A 20,185-nucleotide genomic window follows, 5' to 3' on the forward strand; every position below is an offset into this window, starting at 1 on the left:
GCAGAACTATTCAAATACGGCGGCGAAGAGCTTAAGGTGCATGCATCAGCTTCTTTGCAGACTATGGTCGGAAGAAAGCATACCTGACGATTGGAATCTCAGTGTACTCTGCCCAATACATAAAAAGGGAGACCCCACAATTTGCACCAATTACCGTGGGATAAGCCTCCTCAACATCGCGTATAAGGTTCTGTCGAGCGTATTGTGTGAAAGACTAAAGCCCACCGTCAACAAACTGATTGGACCTTATCAGTGTGGCTTTAGACCTGGAAAATCAACAACAGACCAGATATTCACCATGCGCCAAATTTTGGAGAAGACCCGTGAAAATAGGATCGACACACACCATCTCTTTGTCGACTTTAAAGCTGCTTTCGACAGCACGAAAAGGAGTTGCCTTTACGCCGCAATGTCTGAATTTGGTATCCCCGCAAAACTAATACGGCTGTGTAAATTGACGTTGAGCAACACCAAAAGCTCCGTCATGATTGGGAAGGACCTCTCCGAGCCGTTCGATACCAAACGAGGTTTCAGACAAGGTGACTCACTATCGTGCGACTTCTTTAACCTGATGCTGGAAAAAATTATAAGAGCTGCAGAGCTAAACCGAGAAGGTACAATCTTCTACAAGAGTGTACAGCTCCTGGCGTACGCCGATGATATTGATATCATCGGAAGCAACAACCGCGCCGTTTGTTCTGCTTTTTCCCGCATGGATAAGGAGGCGAAGCGAATGGGTCTGGAGGTGAATGAGGACAAGACGAAATATCTCCTGTCATCAAACAAACAGTCGGCGCATTCGCGTCTTGGCTCCCACGTCACTGTTGACAGTCATAACTTCGAGGTCGTAGATAATTTCGTATACCTGGGAACCAGCATCAACAACACGAACAATGTCAGCCTCGAAATCCAGCGCAGAATAACTCTTGCCAACAGGTGCTACTTTGGACTGAGTAGGCAATTGAACAGTAAAGTCCTCTCTCGACGAACCAAAATCAAGCTCTACAAGTCGCTTATCATTCCCGTCCTGCTTTACGGTGCAGAAGCTTGGACGATGTCAACATCAGATGAGACGACACTAGGAGTTTTCGAGAGGAAAATTTTGCGCAAGATTTATGGTCCCTTAAACTTTGGCAACGGCGAATACCGCAGACGATGGAACGATGAGCTGTATGTGTTATACGACGACATAAACATAGTCCAGCGAATAAAGAAACAGCGGCTACACTGGCTAGGTCATGTTGTTCGAATGGATGAAAGTGCTCCAGCTGTGAAAGTATTCGATGCAGTACCCGCTGGTGGAAGCCGAGGAAGAGGGAGACCTCCACTACGATGAAAGGGCCAGGTGGAGAGGGACCTGGCTTCGCTTGGTATAACCTATTGATGCCAAACTGCCAGAAGGGGGGATACGTGGGGCGCTGTTTTGGACGCGGCTATAACCGCGTAAGCGGTGTCTACGCCAGTCAAGAAGAAGATTCTATAAAACACGATCATTAATAATAATTATATATATACAAGTTTGGTTCCACAATCCACAAAATTGTAAGTCGGTTGATATTTCCACCCAGTAACGAATCGTAATATCTCTATATGTGGGTGTACTATCTATACCTATTGTTTGAAAAAAGAGCTTTCTAATAGTACTGTCATGAATTTGTTTTAACAATCTTAGCAATTCTAAACCAAAACAGTGAGACCTACAGCATTATCAAAAAATAATAGGAGTGGAGTGGTGAATTTCACGGATAAAGTAGAAAAAAGAGTATAAATATAAGCTAATTGTTGTCAGCTTTTTTGGATCTTAGGAATAATGAAAACAAAATAAACAAAGAATAGAAACTTCATGTATTGTGAATTCTTAAATCAAAATTAATGAAGGATGACAAAAACAGATTTCTCAAAATAATAGGAGTGCCCAAGATAATTCATACAAAACTTAACAATGGACATATTCAAATATTTACATACTTTTGAAAAAAGAACAATTTAATATTTTATTTGTTCTATAAAATTGTGCGGCGTTGAATCCATCAATTTCGAGTATCTTTGCTGGGAACCTCAAAGTTCCTTCACATTTGTAGTAGTCTTATTATCACAAAGTTTCAATCGGATTGATATCGGAAGTCTGGGCGGGCCATTCTAGCACTCTTATGAACCGAACATTTTATCGCACGTTATTTATTTATTGTTATTAAAATTCCACATAGTTCGACCCATATATTCCGTATAAAGCCCACTAGAATAACGAGAATCACTATACATAGTATATGATATATATGTACATAAGTATATATATATAATTCCTAGACCGTTTTTACTACTTTACATAATTTCGCTAAGATATTTCACATATTAACCTACATATACGGTATCGGTATAAGTCCACCGTAAGTAGGAAAAAAAAACCCGATTTGGCCAATTGTGGCATAGCAGAATACTATTAGAAGGAACTCCTCTCCTTTGAATTACTTTAGCATATCTAAAAAATTAAGGATATTTTTGGTAAAAAAATATATCACAAGCACTGATGCCTATGAAATGTTATAGTCCGATTTCGTTGATGAGTTGATGAGTATAATCCGATTTCCTCCATTTGTAGACAGTATAAGGAATGGGCGAAAGGAAATGACTCTAGAGTCTTTGGTTAATATAGCTTCCGTAGTTTACGAGATATGCACAAAGAAGTACGGGGCGGGCTACATTACCAAGTTTTAGTTTTATAACAGACCGAGAGACATTTTAATTCTAGTCGCCATTCTGATCAATTTGGTATGTATGACCCTATATCTAACTCGTTTAGTTTTGGGTGTTACAAACAACCGTTATGTGAACAAAACTATTATATTATTTTGCAACACGTTGCGAGATTACAAAAAATAATGCAATATAACAAGTGGAATAACGCCACTTTCTTATCAGACTATTTATTGTTCTACGAATTCGAACGCAGCTTAATTGTTGTGTTTATCGTTTGAGGTATGCCGCTATCAAGCTCTTTCACGAGGTTCAACTCCTGTTGCGGCAATTCTTAGTTTATAAGAGAGGAGGCGACGATGAGAGGAGAATCGCGCCGAGTCTTCTGTGTTCGGCAACACGCGTTGTGTTCTTATTCGTAACAGTGTTGCATTTGTGCACATTTTAAAATTAATGTATACAATATATTTGAAAATTTGAATTACATGAATGAGCTCTTTCACACGAGTCAACTCACGTTGCAAATTCTCGGCCGATTCTCTTTTGCTGTTGCCGATTGCATTGACACGAGGAATTTGTGTTCGACAACTCTGTTCTTGTCTTTCTCTCATTCTCTTTCATATCTTTTTCTCAACTTTGTGTACGCATCGTTTCCAAACAAAAAAAGTAAGGAAATGCTAAGTTCGGGTGCAACCGAACATTTTATACTCTCGCAATTTATTGAAGAAATTTAACCAATACATATGCGGAATAAAGCTCACCGTATTTTTGAAAAACCTATAATTAGGTATATGAAAGCTAGGAGAAGATACTTTTGAAAAACCTACAATGAGGTATATGGAAATGTTATGACCCGATTTTAATAATTTTTGGAACAGAGACACACTATTAGAAGAAAACAATTTCCTCTGAATTAAATTGAGATATCTGAGAGATTTACCCATATTTTCGGTTAAAATTTATCCTTAGGCGCTGAGTTCAACATGTTCGGGCCTTGAAAAGTTATGGTCCGTTTTCGACAATTTTTTCACAAGTGAAGCCAGAGATGATATGCACTAATTGCGTAAAGTTTTATTCCGTTACCTTCATTGGTTCCTTATGTTTACATTATAAAGTGAAACAAGTAAGGAAGGGCTAAGTTCGGGTGTAACCGAACATTTTATACTCTCGCAATTTATTGATGTAATTTTATAAAGACAACACAATTCGACCCATATATTCGGCATAAAGTTCAATAGAATAACGAAAATCATCATAAATAGTATATGGGGACTGAGGTAATTCCTAAACCGATTTCACTCGTTTTCACCACCAAGATACAACGTATCGAAGACTATACGCTCACTTAATTTAATATTACTTATAATTAGGTATATGGGATCTGGGGGAAGTTATGACCCAATTTTTACCATTTCAGGTACAGAGAGAAACTGTTATAAGAAAAAAATTCAGAGGGAATGAATTACATTAAAATACCTGAGGGATTTACCTATATTTTCGGTGAAAAATTAACCTTAGGCACTGAGTTCTTCATGTTTGATATCAGGGGCCTTGAAAAGTCATGGTTCGATTTTGACAATTTTTCCACAAGTGATGTCACAGCTCAAATACAGTATTTGTGTAAAGTTTTATTCCGCTAGCTTCATTGGTTCCTTATGAATACATTATAAAGTGAACGAATCAGATGGAATTCAAAATTGGGTTATATGGGAAGTAGACGTAGTTGTGAACCGATTTCGCCCATATTCCACCCGTGTCATCAGGGTGTCAAGAAAGTGTTATGTACCGAATTTCATTGAAATCGGTCGAATAGTTCTTGAGATATGGTTTTTGACCCATAAGTGGGCGACGCCACGCCCATTTTCCATTTTGTAAAAAAATCTCAGTGCAGCTTTCTTCTGCCTTTTCTTATGTAAAATTTGGTGTTTCTGACGTTTCTCGTTAGGGAGTTAACCCGCTTTTAGTAATTTTCAACCTAACCTTTGTATGGGAGGTGGGCGTGGTTATTATCCGATTTCTTTCATTTTTGGACTGTATAAGGAAATGGCTAAAAGAAACGACTGCAGTTTGGCTTCTATAGCTTTATTGGTTTGCGAGTTATATACAAAAAACCTATTTGGGGGCGGGGTCACGCCCACTTTTCCAAAAAAATTACATCCAAATGTGCCCCTCCCTAATGGGATCCTATGTTCCAAATTTCATTTTCATAACTTTATTTATGGCTTAGTCATGACACTGTATAGGTTTTCGGTTTCCTCCATTTTGTGGGCGTGGCAGTGGACCGATTTTGCCCATTTTCGAAAGCAACCTTCTCAGGGTGCCAAGGAACATGTGTTCCAAGTTTCATTAAGATATCTTAATTTTTACTCAATTTATCGCTTGCACGGACAGACGGACAGACGGACGGACAGACATCCGGATTTCAAATCTACTCGTCATCCTGATCATTTATGTATATATAACCCCATATCTAACTCTTATATTTCTTGGTGACACAAACAACCGTTATGTGAACAAAACTATGATACTCTGTGCAATAGGTTGCGAGAGTATAAAAATAAGATGGATTTCAATATTGAGTTATAAGCAAAGTGGTTGTGAACCGATTTCGCTCATTTTTTGTCCGTGTTATCAGGGTGTCAAGAAAATATTAAATACCGAATTTCATTCGAATCGGTCGAGTAGTTCCTGAGATATGGTTTTTGACCCATAAGTGGGCGATGCCACGCCCATTTTCCATTTTGTAAAAAAATCTGAGTACAGCTCCCTTCTGCTATTTCTTCTGCAAAATTTAGTGTTTCTGACGTTTTTCATTAGTTAGTTAACCCACTTTTAGTAATTTTCAACCTAACCTTTGTATGGGAGGTGGGCGTGGTTATTATCCGATTTCAACTATTTTCATGGCGTGTGGTGGTGTATGTAAGAGAACCGACTGCAGAAAGTTTGGTTTATATAGCTTTATCAGTTTGCGATTTAAATACAAATAACCGATTTATGGGCGGGGCCACGAACACTTCCAAATTTTACTTTTATATCTTCAGTTATGACACTTTATGTGTTTTTTGTTTCGCCATTTTGTGGGCGTGGCAATGGTCCGATTCTGCCCATTTTCGAACTTGATCTTCGTATGGTGCCAAGGAATACGTGTGCCAAGTTTCGTCAAGATATCTTAATTTTTACTCAAGTTACAGCTTGCACAGACGAACAGACGGACAGACGGACGGACGGACAGACATCCGGATTTCAAATCTACTCGTCACCCTGATCACATTGGTATATATGACTCTATATCTAACTTTTTTAGTTTTAGGTGTTACAAACAACCGTTATGTGAACAAAACTATAATACTCTCTTTAGCAACTTTTGTTGCGAGAGTATAAAAATATATTTCCTCGACTCATTTTTATCGTTATTCTCCATTTGCTAACATATTTTAATTATATTATGCATATTTCTATATGTATTTGCAAATCACATTCCAAAAATAGATTATAAAATTCAAATTTTCAAATATATTGCATACATTATTTTTAAAATGTGCACAAATGCAACACTGTTACGAATAAGAACACAAAGCGTGTTGCTGAACACAGAAGACTCGGCGCGATTCTCCTCACATTGTCGCCCCCTCTCCTATAAAACAAATAATTGCCTTAAAATGAAGTGTGTAATTTCGTTGCTCTTCATCGTCTTCCTTTCGATCATTGCTTGCAGTGCTTTTTCCGCATCCGACATCGTGATGATGGCTGCACCCAATCAAATTCCTTCATGGAGACAATCTCGAGGTGGACCACACAGAAAAAATGGCAAAGAAATGCTGTGCTTTCTTCTAGGACAACGGTCGCCAATAATTCAAGGCCTGGACAATATGTGTCATATGTGAAATTGTGGAAATACGATTTATTTCATCATAAGAAGAAATTTTTACCCTAAGTTTCAGTGAATTATGTTTAAGAAATTTATTTGCTAATTTGAGTGACAAACTACATCTGTGGAATTAATATATAAAACATGCATAAAATATCTTATATGTATCCTTGTATTTAATGTTGTGAAATTTAAGGAAAATTGTAAAAAAAATAGTTGATTCAAGAACTGTCATCAAAATAGTCAAGTGTATCCGCAATTTACACATAATATGGTTCATACTCTTGTTTATTATAGTTCGTAATAAATAAACATACAAATGAATGCGTACTTAAAGTTATTTATGGTGTTATGAAATCACCAATTTTATATGGTACCCCATGTGTTGAAACACAATATTTTCCACTCGTTTGATTGATACATACATGCTACACCAATCTTCCGAAGTTTTAATAATATAATTTGTGGGGTACGACTGTCGTTTACTTCAAAGTAGGTGCCAGTCTCGGTGTTTTAAGTTCCCAAGAGAATTATCACAATAAACAAATGGCATTTTTCATTAGAATTTTGGTAGCCGTATCACCTCAGCATTCCTATATTGCAGTGCAATCCTGAAAACTCGAACTCGAAAGTTCGGAACATTGAACATTTTTTCTGCTCCAATGGTTGCTTTGAAACTCGAACAAAAATGTTATATTTTTATACGCGAAAACTTATCCTACATACATATTCATAATGTTGTTATTCACATATTAGCAGCTCAACGGCCCATCCGTGCACTGCAGTCGTTAGGTGGTATTTTACTTTTGAATTCGCTATACTGGCGGATGTTTACATTGCTTTTGATTGTTATTCAAGTGTGTTTTATCGAGTAATGGGACGAAAATTAAATGTTTTAAGATTAGCAAAAAAGGCTTAAATAATAATTGCCGTCAATAATGGTGAAGGTGAAGTTTGTGGAATTGTAAAAATAGAAAAACAATAAATTGGATCCTCTCAAAAAACTTTTTTTCATTTTGACAACGCACCTTCACATCCAAACGAAGATGAAGATGACTCAATTACATCGATGTTTTTGCCCAATGCCACTCCTTTGATTCAACCAATGGATCAAAACGCAATAAGAATAACAAAGTTATATTATGGAAATTCTCTGTTGGCAGCCATTTTCTCCGATGAATGCGATTTGGTCGAATCAATGCAAAACAAGTAAGGAAGTGCTCAGTTCGGGTGTAACCGAACATTTTATACTCTCGCAATTTATTTATTTAATTTTATTAATATAATACAATTTGACCCACATATTCGTCATATATATGGTATAAAGTCCATTGAAGTTAGGTGAATTTATGACCCGTATTTTAGGCACGGAGACATATTATTAAATGAAAGATATTCCCTCCGAATGTCTTCAAAATATCTAAGAGACTTACCTATATTTTCGGTAAAAAAAAGAATTAGAAGCCCTGAGGTCCTCATGTTCGGTACATGGGGCCTTGAAAATTTATGGTCCGATTTCGACGATTTCGAAGGGCGATGCCACATTATAAATGTAGTATTTGTGCATAGTTCTGTTCCGATATCTTTACTAGTGCTTACTTTATATATTGTAAAGTTAACGGTTCAGATCGACTTCAAATTTCTGGTATATTGGAAGCCTATTTTCACAACATATATGTAATTGGGATGCAAGGGAAATATTACAAACCGAATTTCATTGAAATTGGTCGATTAGTTTCGGAGATATGGTTTTTAACCCATAAGTGGGCGGAACGACGCCCATTTAAAATTTTGTATACCATTTTGAGTGCAGCTCTTCTGTACCTTCTTTATAATGAAATTTAAGGTTTCTATTGGTTTTCCTTACTGAATTAAAGCAATTTTAGTAGGTTTTAGCGTAATCTTTGTATGCGAGGTGGGCGTGGTTATAATTCGATTTCCTCCATTTTTGGACTAAATAGGGAAATGCCTGAAAAAAAACGAATCCTTAAAATTTCGTTTACGTAGCTTTAGTAGTTTGTGAGATATGTATACTACTATTATAAAGAGGGAAGATTTGTATGTATGTTTGTAGTGAATAAACTTAAAAACTACTGTGCCGATTTCACCATTGGAAAGTTACATTCACCCTGAGTAACATATATTTTTTCCTAGAAAAGATTAGGGGTCCTTATTAAAACTTAACTAACGCCATGGAAAAAAAGACCCCAAAACGTCTTTCGTCACACGCGCTATGTTGCCACTCTGAATATTTTATGGAAATGAAAAATTATTTGTCACTAAAAATGAACAGAACTAATATTCTAATAATAATCTTTTCAGAAGAAAGAACATACATATGTACGGGAGCGTGTGTATATGTGTGTAGAAACTTATAACTTTTGAAATGTTTGTTTAAACCCGTGCGAAGCCGGAACGGGCTGCTAGTATATATAGTATATAGGGACTGGGGTAATTCCTGGAGTGATTTCAAGTTGGTTGGATATTCAAGAGATCTCCTTTGAAGTACTTTAGAATATTTGAGAGATTTATAGACATTATCAATAAAAAATTATTCGTAAACTTCGAGGTCCTCATGTTCGTTGTATGACTCTTTGAAAAGTTATAGCCCGTTTTCGGTGATTGTTATATGGGCTATGCGACACTAGAAATAAAGTATTTGTGCAAAGCTTTGTTCTGATATATTCACTGGTGCTTAATTTATAGATTACTAAGAAACAAATCATCTGGGCTTCAATATTGTAGTATACGGCAAGTAGGCGTGGTTTAAACCGATTTCCCTCATTTTCAAATTATATCATTGGGAAGGAAAAATGACACGGAAGGGCTACACTTATATTTGGATACAACATTTGAAAAGGGCGTATCGCCGCCCACTTATTGGTCAAAAAACATATCTCAAAAATTACTCCAATTTCAACGAAATGTCGTTCGTAACATTTCTTTGGCATCCCAATGCTATAGTCTGAAAATGTGAAAAATCGGTTTGCAATCTATAAATTCAGAACTAGTGAAGATATCGGAACAAAACTTTGTACAAATATTGCATCTCTAGTGTGACCAGGAGTCATCTTATACTAAATATCTATAATGTTTTTTGAATTCTGGTGGCTCAATGCAAAACACATAGGTCAATAAAATTACTTAAAAAATCTGCGAGAATATAATATATCCGGTTACACCCGAACTTAGCTCTATCTTATTTGTTTTATTTTACCTTTGGCGAGGTGTGAACCGTGTGATTTTAATGGTAATTGGTATGTGAATTCCAGAGACAAAAACCTTAATTTTCGCTAAAACGTTTTCCACTGCAGACTTTTATTTGATAAAATATGAGCTTACATTCCACGTAGATGACATAATTTTTAATTACTTCGATAATAAAAATAAAATAGAGTCTCGATGATGAGATCACTATCTTTTGAGAATATCGATATCGGATTAGATGTCAATATAACTTAAGGCCAAAAATTGAGACCTATTACTTAACTTAAACTCAAATCGACTTTCTTCTGTGTAAACAAAGAACTCGGTCAGAACCTTGCCAGGCGAAGATGAAAAGCGTTCCTTTCCCCTTCCCCTAATATTCACATGTAGCCGCACATAAGATATCATTGGGCCCATGGTGTTCTCCAAATAATAAAGCTTAATAACGTAATAAAAAGAAGAATACATATTCGTTGGAAATTTCCATCCAAAATGAACCATATTCCATATTGAACTGATCATTCTAATATTGTGTTATAAATTAAACATGTTTTAATCAATTGAACTCCATGAGTCTTTGCTACGTGTATGTTCTAAATTTAATTGAGTAAAAAGTATATTTTATGGTATGAACAATCTTTACTTCTGCAAAATGATTTATCTCTAGCCCAAATGCTTTTATTCATCTTCGACAAAGCTAGCTTCCAATAAAAACATGTTCATACCAAGTTGAACTTTTCATGAAGAAGTCAGATACTTGCCAATGAGTGATAATATTTTGCAAGGAAATTCGTTAACTTCAACATATCGCATATTCGAACTGTGCGTATAAACGTCCACGCCACATTGCCATACCTTTGTAATGATTGGATCTACCCGCACATTAAACTTGTCTCCGAAGTAAAGCTGTACAAAGCTATTTAGAGCTTCAGATGAGCTTTAGTTTCAATGCGATGTGTTGCTTAACACCTGGCGGAGTTAATCTTTCCGCCTAAACGCACAACGCAAAGGCACAGCGGCGTAAATCATGCAGATAAGCCATATAAAGCGCTTCGATTCGCATACGTTCACACACACTCACACAAACTGACTTACGTACAATTAAGTTGCAGCCAGCTCTTCACTGCTAATCACAGCGGAAAAGGAAATGCGATTACTTCGCGCTTAACCTTTGCCACCAGCTTCAATGCGCTTAACACTAAATGTGTTGGTACGAAAATATGCTCTGCGTCTACGAACACGCACATGCATACATATGTAAAGGTACAAAAACATTTACCTTATAAGAGTAAACGTTCTCAGCCATAAAGCTCCCAGGGTACATTTAATGTCTGCTCAGCGTAAATATCAAATCTCAAATTGATTTTATTTTGACACGCACGAGCCAAATACATCTTCAGACTCATATCAATATCGGAGACTACGCGGGGTTGTGTTAGTATGCACAGAGCTTTAGTGTAAATGCTAACCAGAATACCTTAAAGAACGCTTTTTCTGTGGAATAAAAATCACAATTGTCGTGAGTCAAAGCCTCACCTCAAGTGCGACACAGAGTACCGCAAGTTCCGTTGAAAATAATTGCAACTTACATACGCTTTCCGCATGATATAATGCACTTGTATATGTGTGCCTATTATTTCTCCAGTACAGAAATCGTATTTAAATGCGTTTGTAGTTTAATGCAGCTTCAGTCATTAGCTACCCAGCCATTGAAGAGGTTCAAATCTCAAACTCGCTTTAAGTGCTTGTAAATCATTTTATTTAGAATAATTATTCACTTTGACCGCCTGAAAATGAAGTGTGTAATTACGTTGTTGTTGATCGCCTTACTTTCGATCATTGCTTGCAGTGCTTTTCCCGAACCCGACATCGTGATAAAGGCTGCACCCAATCAAATGCCTTCATGGAGACAACCTCGAGGGGGCGCACACAGGAAAAATGGCAAACAAATGCTTTGCGATCTTCTGGGGCAACGGTCGACGAAATCTATAAAGTGTGGCCGCAAATAATTCAAGGTCTGCACAATATGTGTCATACCCGCAGCTCAAGGGAATTGTGAAATTTCTTTTCAGTATAAGATAATGTGCTTGTTTATGTAAATTATTTATAATTATCGTGTTTAAGATATTTATTGACAAATGTTAGACGTAATTAACTAAATCTGGAAAATAAAAATCCTTAATTTGTGAAATCAACATAAATGCTGTTTTAATTTTTATAAATAATCTATATACTTATATATAATATATATATATAATCGGAACCCGATGAAGAGTGAATATATATGTCTTTGATCACTTGTAAACACCTAATCGACAAGCTCCACAAACAGACAAACGTTGCCTTAATGGAATATGCGTCGCACTTGCCGATTGTTGAAATTCAAAAGGAACGATATAAGGACTCTGGTAGGAGTTGTAACGATTGCACAGTTAGTTTAGTTTAGTTTTGTTTAGTTTTTTTAGTTTTTTTCAGTTTTAGTTAACATATTAGAAGAGAAGAAGCTTTAAGAATATTCGTGGTTTAAGAGAAAACACTCGTTTGAGGCATTGACAGTTTTAAAATCTGATTATGAGGATTATTTATTATTTCTGTGTTTTAAGATAAAACAGCATTCGAAACAGTTAACTGAGATATTTTCATATAAGATGTGAAAAATATGATACCAATCTTCATATATGTACTTCTTGACCCAAGAGTTTTCAAATAATAATAAATTAATTTTTCATTTTATTTATATAAATTATTTTCCTCACTCGACGAACCAAAATCAAACTCTGAGTCGCTTATCATTCCCGTCCTGCTTCATGGTGCTTGGACGATGTAAACATCAGATGAGACGACATTAGGAGTTTTCGAGAGGAAAATTTTGCACAAAATTTATGGTCCTATGAACATTGGCTACGGCGAATACCGCAGACGATGGAATGATGAACTAAGACGACATTGACGAAAACACTCCAGCTCTGAAAATGTTCGATGCAGTATCCGCCGGAGGAAGCCGAGGAACTGGAAGGCCTCCACTCCGTTGGAGGGACCAGGTCGAGAGCGACCTGGTTTCACTTGGGATCTTCAACTGGCGCCGACCTGCGAAGGTGAGAGAGAGGTGGCGCACTATCGTCGATTCGGCTATAACCGGCTAAACGGTTCAACGCCAATCACATACACACATTTATATAATGATGTTGATAATAATAAATTTAAAATATTTAAGTCCACAGCTCAGTAAAGCCGATTGCAAGTTGTAACTTACAGACATACATTAAACAGTATTTCGAAAACCATTGTTTCTAATGCAAACAACTCTAAAAAGCCCTGCAACATTAATGTGCTTATTCTTTTTTTTGTTGCTAGTATTCGTATCTAAAAATAGAACAAAATGCAGCGAAACCAAAGCAAATACCATTTTCCTGCGCTTCAGGTGCAGTACTAATAGCATAAAGCTAAAGCCAGAAGAGGAAACATAGAACAACAAAAATGAAAACTGAAATAGGAAAATCGAAAATCGAAAATACACACTGAAAATCCTGCATGCAATGCACCCCTTGAGCTAGTTGCCCACAAACCGCTTAACCGCTTTACTCCACTACTGGGTGCAGGGCTTGTGTACAACTGTATACGACGGAAACGGAAGTGAATGCCCATTCTCGGGGGATGCTTACAGACCAACCACCCCATCACAACAACACTGCTTGTTTTGGTTGCTCATGAAGTTTTGTATTTTTGTTTTCGTTAATTTTTTTTATTTTAACTCTACCATTTGCTGTATTTGATTTTTTCACAGCCATTTAGAAATTTCGATTATGTTGTTGCTATCGTGCCGGTTGCTGTCGCTCGATACGTTGTTGGCGAGCATGCGAGGTGCGCCGCTTTGTTAACGTCGCCGCAATCTTTGTTGCTCGCCTCCCCTCGCTCTGAGCTGTCGAACAAAAGGAAATTAAAATATTCCAGCGCGCAATCGTGCGTTTAGGATATCGAACTGGCGGTACCGCAAACTACATCGTAAACGGTAATGCCCTAACATTTGTACACCCACTTTGCGCTAGCAATCACGGCATGCATTCCCGCTCTCAACACAACTCGCTTGTTTGTTGTGTTGAAGACGACGAGCGTAGTTAGTATTTGAGTATATGTATATGAATATGTAAATTAACAAAAAAACTTTATTTTGCTTTAGATTTCATTGGAAATTAGCTGAACAGTTACCTACATTTTAATTATAGTTTCTCGTAAGTAAGTAGTGTCACACGATCAATTGCCATATTCTCGATAAATGAAAATTAAATAAATTAAATTTCCGGTAACAAGAAAGTGATGAATGATAAATCCTTACCCTGCTGAGACTCATTTCAGTGCCAAACGTTTAAAGTTCGACAATTCGGAACAACTATTTGCAATTCTAAAGTACTTATCAACAAAGATCTTTGTATCGATATCGATATATGTAGTATACCTAATTAATGATCGCTTAGCTTGATCGGTAACAGAGTTGAATTTTTCTTTCAACTTGACGTAAATTACGGAACCAAATTCCGATACAATAGTTTCATCCATTATATCTCCGAAATATTTGTGCATTCAAGAGCTTAATATGAGTCCAAAAAAGCGTTATTCTGGACAAATTTAATTTAATGAAAGTTCAAAAATATTAACATGTGCATGTATATACCATCGATAGATCGCTGAATATTTTTCGATTTGAGCAGGTGAATGAACTCAGTAGGCGTCTGAACAGGCAATTTTGAACGAAATTATAATGTTATCGGGTGCATGAGTCTGCTAAAGCTCTATGCTAATTGGGCGTCGTCGATGAAAAGGCAATTACCGAATTCCCCGACCACAATAATATGTTCGTTGGAAAGGATGAGACTGAGACCAAGTTTTACTTTATCGGGAGTTTGCACAATGTTGCAGTTAGTCATAAGGCTAAATCGTTTTCTTACTGTGAAGTTACTGTACATTCACCTTTCGTTGTCGGTGTTCCTTGGCATTGTGAGTATGAGCGGGAAAAATCGATGAATATCTCTGAAACTGTTTCCACTACTGTGATTCACTGTTTGCTCACGTTTTCTACTTTGTTACATTGCAGTGGTGTTAACTTTTATATGATATATGTGCATGTGTGTATTTATGGTTTATTTGTTCAGTTAACCAGTAATAGCTATTACCTGGCGAAAGCATGTGCGTACACATACGTACATATAGGATAAATTGTTGTTATTGTAAACTCCTTGTCACACATACACCCACACAAATTTAGCCTTATTTACTTTTGTTTCGCTCAAGCATACTTGTTGTGCAAAACATATAAAAAACCCTAAATAATACCAACCCATGCTGTGCTATGCAACAGTAGGACGATGTAAAGCGAAACATTGCTCTCTTATCTCATATTGCTGACACTTGGCGCATACAGGTTGGCAAATGAAGGTACACGCTGTCAGGGGTGCAATGTCAGGCAGTCAGCGCCATCCAGCTACGCCACTAGCGTAAAAATTCGTTATTCCCTATACAATAGCCAGGTGGGCGTTTTGTGCGCCCGCAAATATCCGCACGCTGTGCAGCGTCGATGTAACGGTGAAATACGCAGATGTTTGGTGCCAATGGTGTTTCCATGATTTATGGCGCTGAAATATTAGTTTCTGCTTATTTCAAACAAACGCTTGCCAGCATAGATGTGTGTGTATATAGGATTTTCAATTATATATATATATATATAATATAATGTTGGTTTCTGGTCTCTTCCGTCTAATCTACCACTTGTAATACAGTTGATCGTGCCATATAAGTATGACGAATACAACGCGTTTTCTAATGATAAGCGCTTATTTTTGGAATGAGTTCTCCGATTGATTTTATTTCAATCAGTATACAATACAATACCAATCCTCAAGCATTATGGATATAAGCAAATATATAAAATTGTTATTTGTTTTAAACTTTCATAGGGGTCTTCGACAGCAGTAAAGGTGAATAATAAATTTCTAGAAACAGTTGTCATTGCAAATATTATAATGGGACACTGAGTTTCATTTACGCACAACTGACCTTAAAGGCTGTAAAGGCTTAAAAGCACTGCAATAAGATATAAAATAAAATTTTAGATATATGATACTAATAATAAAAGTAATACATTTTACAAGAAGGTTTTTATATGGTGGAGGTACCGTACCTCCCCGGTTAATTGTTTGTCGAAGAGAGATTGAACACAGGTCTACTAAAGTAAATAGTAGTAGAGCATAATAGCGTTTTTAGACAGCAGCTAATTGATCAATTAAGATCGATTAACCATACAAAATAAAATCTACATTTCTATTTAATTGAATTTTAATCGACTTGAAAAAAAGCTACGGCAGATGTCGGTGCTAGAAATATCAATCAGCTGATGAAATTTACAACTACTTATGAAAAGCAATAACAAAAATGTATAACAGCTGATCGGTCATCGAGTAGTCGGAAGTATAAAAGGCAAAAAGAGTTTCTCAATAAAAATTGTAATTGAATTAATTTGGCTATAATAGTGCTATAATCACTATACTTTGGGGAATAATGTTAGACTACAATAAAAAAATTTTTTTCAAATAATGAAGAGAATATCATAATATAATAATACATCGAAACATCTTCCAAAATGTACTGGTGCTAGATTCAGTTCTCGTGTCAATATATAGCATACCTTTTCTCCCAAAGTCACAGATAATATCAGTATCAGAAAGTATATAGAACTATGAAATGCTTTAAAAAATGTAAGGAATCATATATGTAGGAATATATAGGGTAGGTGGCAATATTGTCATTGACCGAATAACTTATAGTACGGATGGCAACCTTGCCATTAATCGATAAGACAACGAAGCGTCCATCAGTGGCCATAATTGTCACGGTCCTTATTGGATGATCCATATAGATCACCCATTTTTAATAGCATGTAAGCTTTCAGTTGTTAAGTGAAGTTTGTCAAAGGAGGTCACGCCGCCACGTGAATAAAATAAGTGCGGTTAAAATTGAATTAAATAAACCTAATTAAAATAAAGAATAAAGTGTCGCGTTTTAATGGAAACCCACATATATATTATTAATCTAATTGAAACATTCTCACCAAAATTCATTAATATATCTCGTATATCCATCGATACCAGCCAGGATATAAGGCATTATGGACTATATTCTTTTGAAGAGTTAAGCCTTAAGTTTTATATTCTTATCGGTCATATATTTGACTGATGACTTACATGTTTTTATAAAGCGTTTTCTGTTTATTCCTGAAAAAATTCGTAAATAGAATCTTTGCATTAAACCATTCCAAATAATGTATTTATATTCGGTTTATTTGCATATATTAAAAGTCGGGTAAAAACCTATAGGTTTAAGCTGAAATACATTCTAATAATAATTACAGATATCAATTCACTTTCAATTTCCAATATTTTTAAAAAGTGTGATTAATTTAACTCTTATCAACTTCTTTATAAACATTGATTGAATAAATGCTTTTTATATTTGTACGTTCTCTTTTCAGTAGTGTGACTCAAATACAGTCGATGCATTTCAATAAATTCTCCGATGATTTGCTCTATATATTTATATTTACTCATACATATGTTCATTTCACTTTATAAGTATTCCATAAACATCACTTTGTTTCATTGACCCCAGTAGCACGATTTCATAAGTCGCGTGAGTTATAAACAGTTGTATACAATCCATTGATAAAATGGGGAAATCCATGTGTGGAATAAAAATAAATGTAATGTGCATTATAAAATGTTGCATAATTTAATGACACAAGTGCAGTTAGTAATTAATAAATAATGAAGCAAAAGAAAATTGGAAAATGAGCTTTCATTTTAGCATCGCAGCAAGCTGCATAGTGTATACAAGTTTCAACTCAATCATCATTGAAGCTATGAAAGCAAAACTAAGCATCAAGTGGAAAATCTCAACCTCAACTAGTCTCAAAACCTTCCCCAGCTGCATATGAAGTTTATATTCAACTTCGTCCACCTGGTGAATTCATATAGAATCTATAAGTTAATATATCAGAAAAGAAATTGGCATGTGATCAGTCAGCCTTTAATTACAAAGCTTTACAAGCAGAAAGCTAAAGTTGTCACGAGCTTTGAAACATAATACACAAAACAGGTTCAACGCTCGTCAGGTTTTTTCGTGATCGTTGTGTTGTATTGTTGCTATTCAGTTTAGATATTGTATATACAGAGTATAAATAGTATATGTACAGTATAATTGACAATTACCGATAAACCTTCAATTTCCGAACGTACTTACCATGAAATTGCACTAAAAATAAAGAAATGTCTTTAACCATTTGTATATATGCATATATTTTATTATTTTTTATCATAATTTTGCTTGCTATTTATTTAATAGTACTAGCACATGCTAATAGCTTCACAAAAGAGTTTTTGACGCATACAAAGCATTATCAGAATTGTTTTATCTCCCAGTAAATTAATACTGGAGTTTATTCATATTTTTTTTTTCACTAATTCATTTCAGCTAAAAATTATACAATCTGCACAAATTCTCTATATAGTATTAGTTCTTACAACATGTTGTTCTTATTTTTAGTTTTTTATGTGTCTTCTAAATGTCGCAGTTTAAAGTCGTATATACACTTTTTATAATAACCTCAGCACCTAATAAAGTAATTCTATTTTTACATAATGTCTGCTAAAACATACATGATTATATACATAATCTTATTTATATATTTATATTAAGCTTGATTACATTTCTTCACATTATTTGTATATATTTCGGTATTATATACACAGGCGAAAGTCAGGCTCATGCTATTATTATTACTCATACGCTTATTTCAATTATTTATTACTCGTATATACCAACGGAATCCAAGCCAGCACCAACATTTGTTTTTTAATACGATATAAATACAAACAATCAATATACATATGTGCTTATGTCTATAGCAATATTGAATTATTTTTATTCTTTAATTTCTATATAGTATTTACAGTGTACTGTAATCTCTTTGGAAAATGCACAATTATCCATATATATCTTAAGTTTGCTCTTGTTTTCTTTTTATTCTTTATTGTTTAGATAAAAAAAATCGAGCAAATGTATCATAAATATAATTATGCAGTAAATTAAACAAAACCAAAATGACGAAGGTCGATTTGCTGTCAAAGTGACGTACTTGTTGCTGATTCTACATATGTATATGCTGAATCACTTAGCTGCACATTTATATATTTAGTTATGAGATTGCATTTATATAATTATAATTATATATTATCAGCTTTAAATTCAAACTAAATTATCTACATTTAACAATACACATAATAATTTTATAAATTTAAAATTAATGCCCAAACGAACACGGGAATAAAGACAAATTGTTAAATTTTAAAAAAGATAAAGAAAACAAATACAATTGCTTTTTTACAATTTCTAAATTTATATTCAATATAAGTCCGACCAGATAAATCAAACTTGTAGCGTTTTTAGACGGACAAATTAATTGATCAATTAGAATTTTTATTGAGAAACCCTTTTTTGCCCTTTATACTGCCTGCTACTTGGTAACCGATCAGCCGTTATAAATTTTTATTTTTGCTTTTCATAAGATGTTGGTAAGTTTCATCAGCTGATTGACATGTTTAGCAGCGACATCTACCGTAGCTTTTTTATCAAAAAATTCAGTCAATCTTTGTCGCAGAGTTGCATTTGATTTTCAAGTCGATTAAAATTCGATTAAAAATCAAAGTAGATTTTATTTTGTATGGTAAATCGTTCTTAATAAGCTTTTAATTGATCAATTAGCTCCTGTCTAAAAACGATAACCGCTGGGAAGTAGCGAATCATCTAAGAACTTGATAGAGTGACTTTTATGACTGGAATGACTAATGTCGTAATTTTTTTTAGGCCAGAGGTATAATTAAAGTTTTAAAATTGGGGCCCAGTACATAGTGTATTTTCTCGATTCGTTAATCTCATATACTAACTAACAGTCATTTCGCACATCCAAATTATATGTTAATACATATTTTAATACTTTAAGATTATAATTGAGTAACGAGTATTCGCACTGCCCGTTATTCGATTAACGATCAGTAGTCATACATTTATGTTTTTGCTGTTCATAAGAAGTTGGTTGGCTTCATCAGCTGATTGCTATTTTATCAATAAAAGCAAGCCAACTTGGACAACAACTCGCAGAACTGCACTGCATTTTCAACTCGATTTGTAATCAATTAAAAACTAATGTAGAAAAAATTTAATTTTGTATGGTGAATCGATTTAAATCAGCGTTTTAATCGAGCAAAGGCCAGTTAATTGTTCAATTAACTCCTGCGAAAAGACATAAGTCATTATAACATTAATTGAAGTCAATTAAGCATTTAACCTAGATTTTGGTTATGGCAAGTAATA

This window comes from Zeugodacus cucurbitae, chromosome 5, assembly GCF_028554725.1.
Source record: "Zeugodacus cucurbitae isolate PBARC_wt_2022May chromosome 5, idZeuCucr1.2, whole genome shotgun sequence".
Lineage (NCBI taxonomy): Eukaryota > Metazoa > Arthropoda > Insecta > Diptera > Tephritidae > Zeugodacus > Zeugodacus cucurbitae.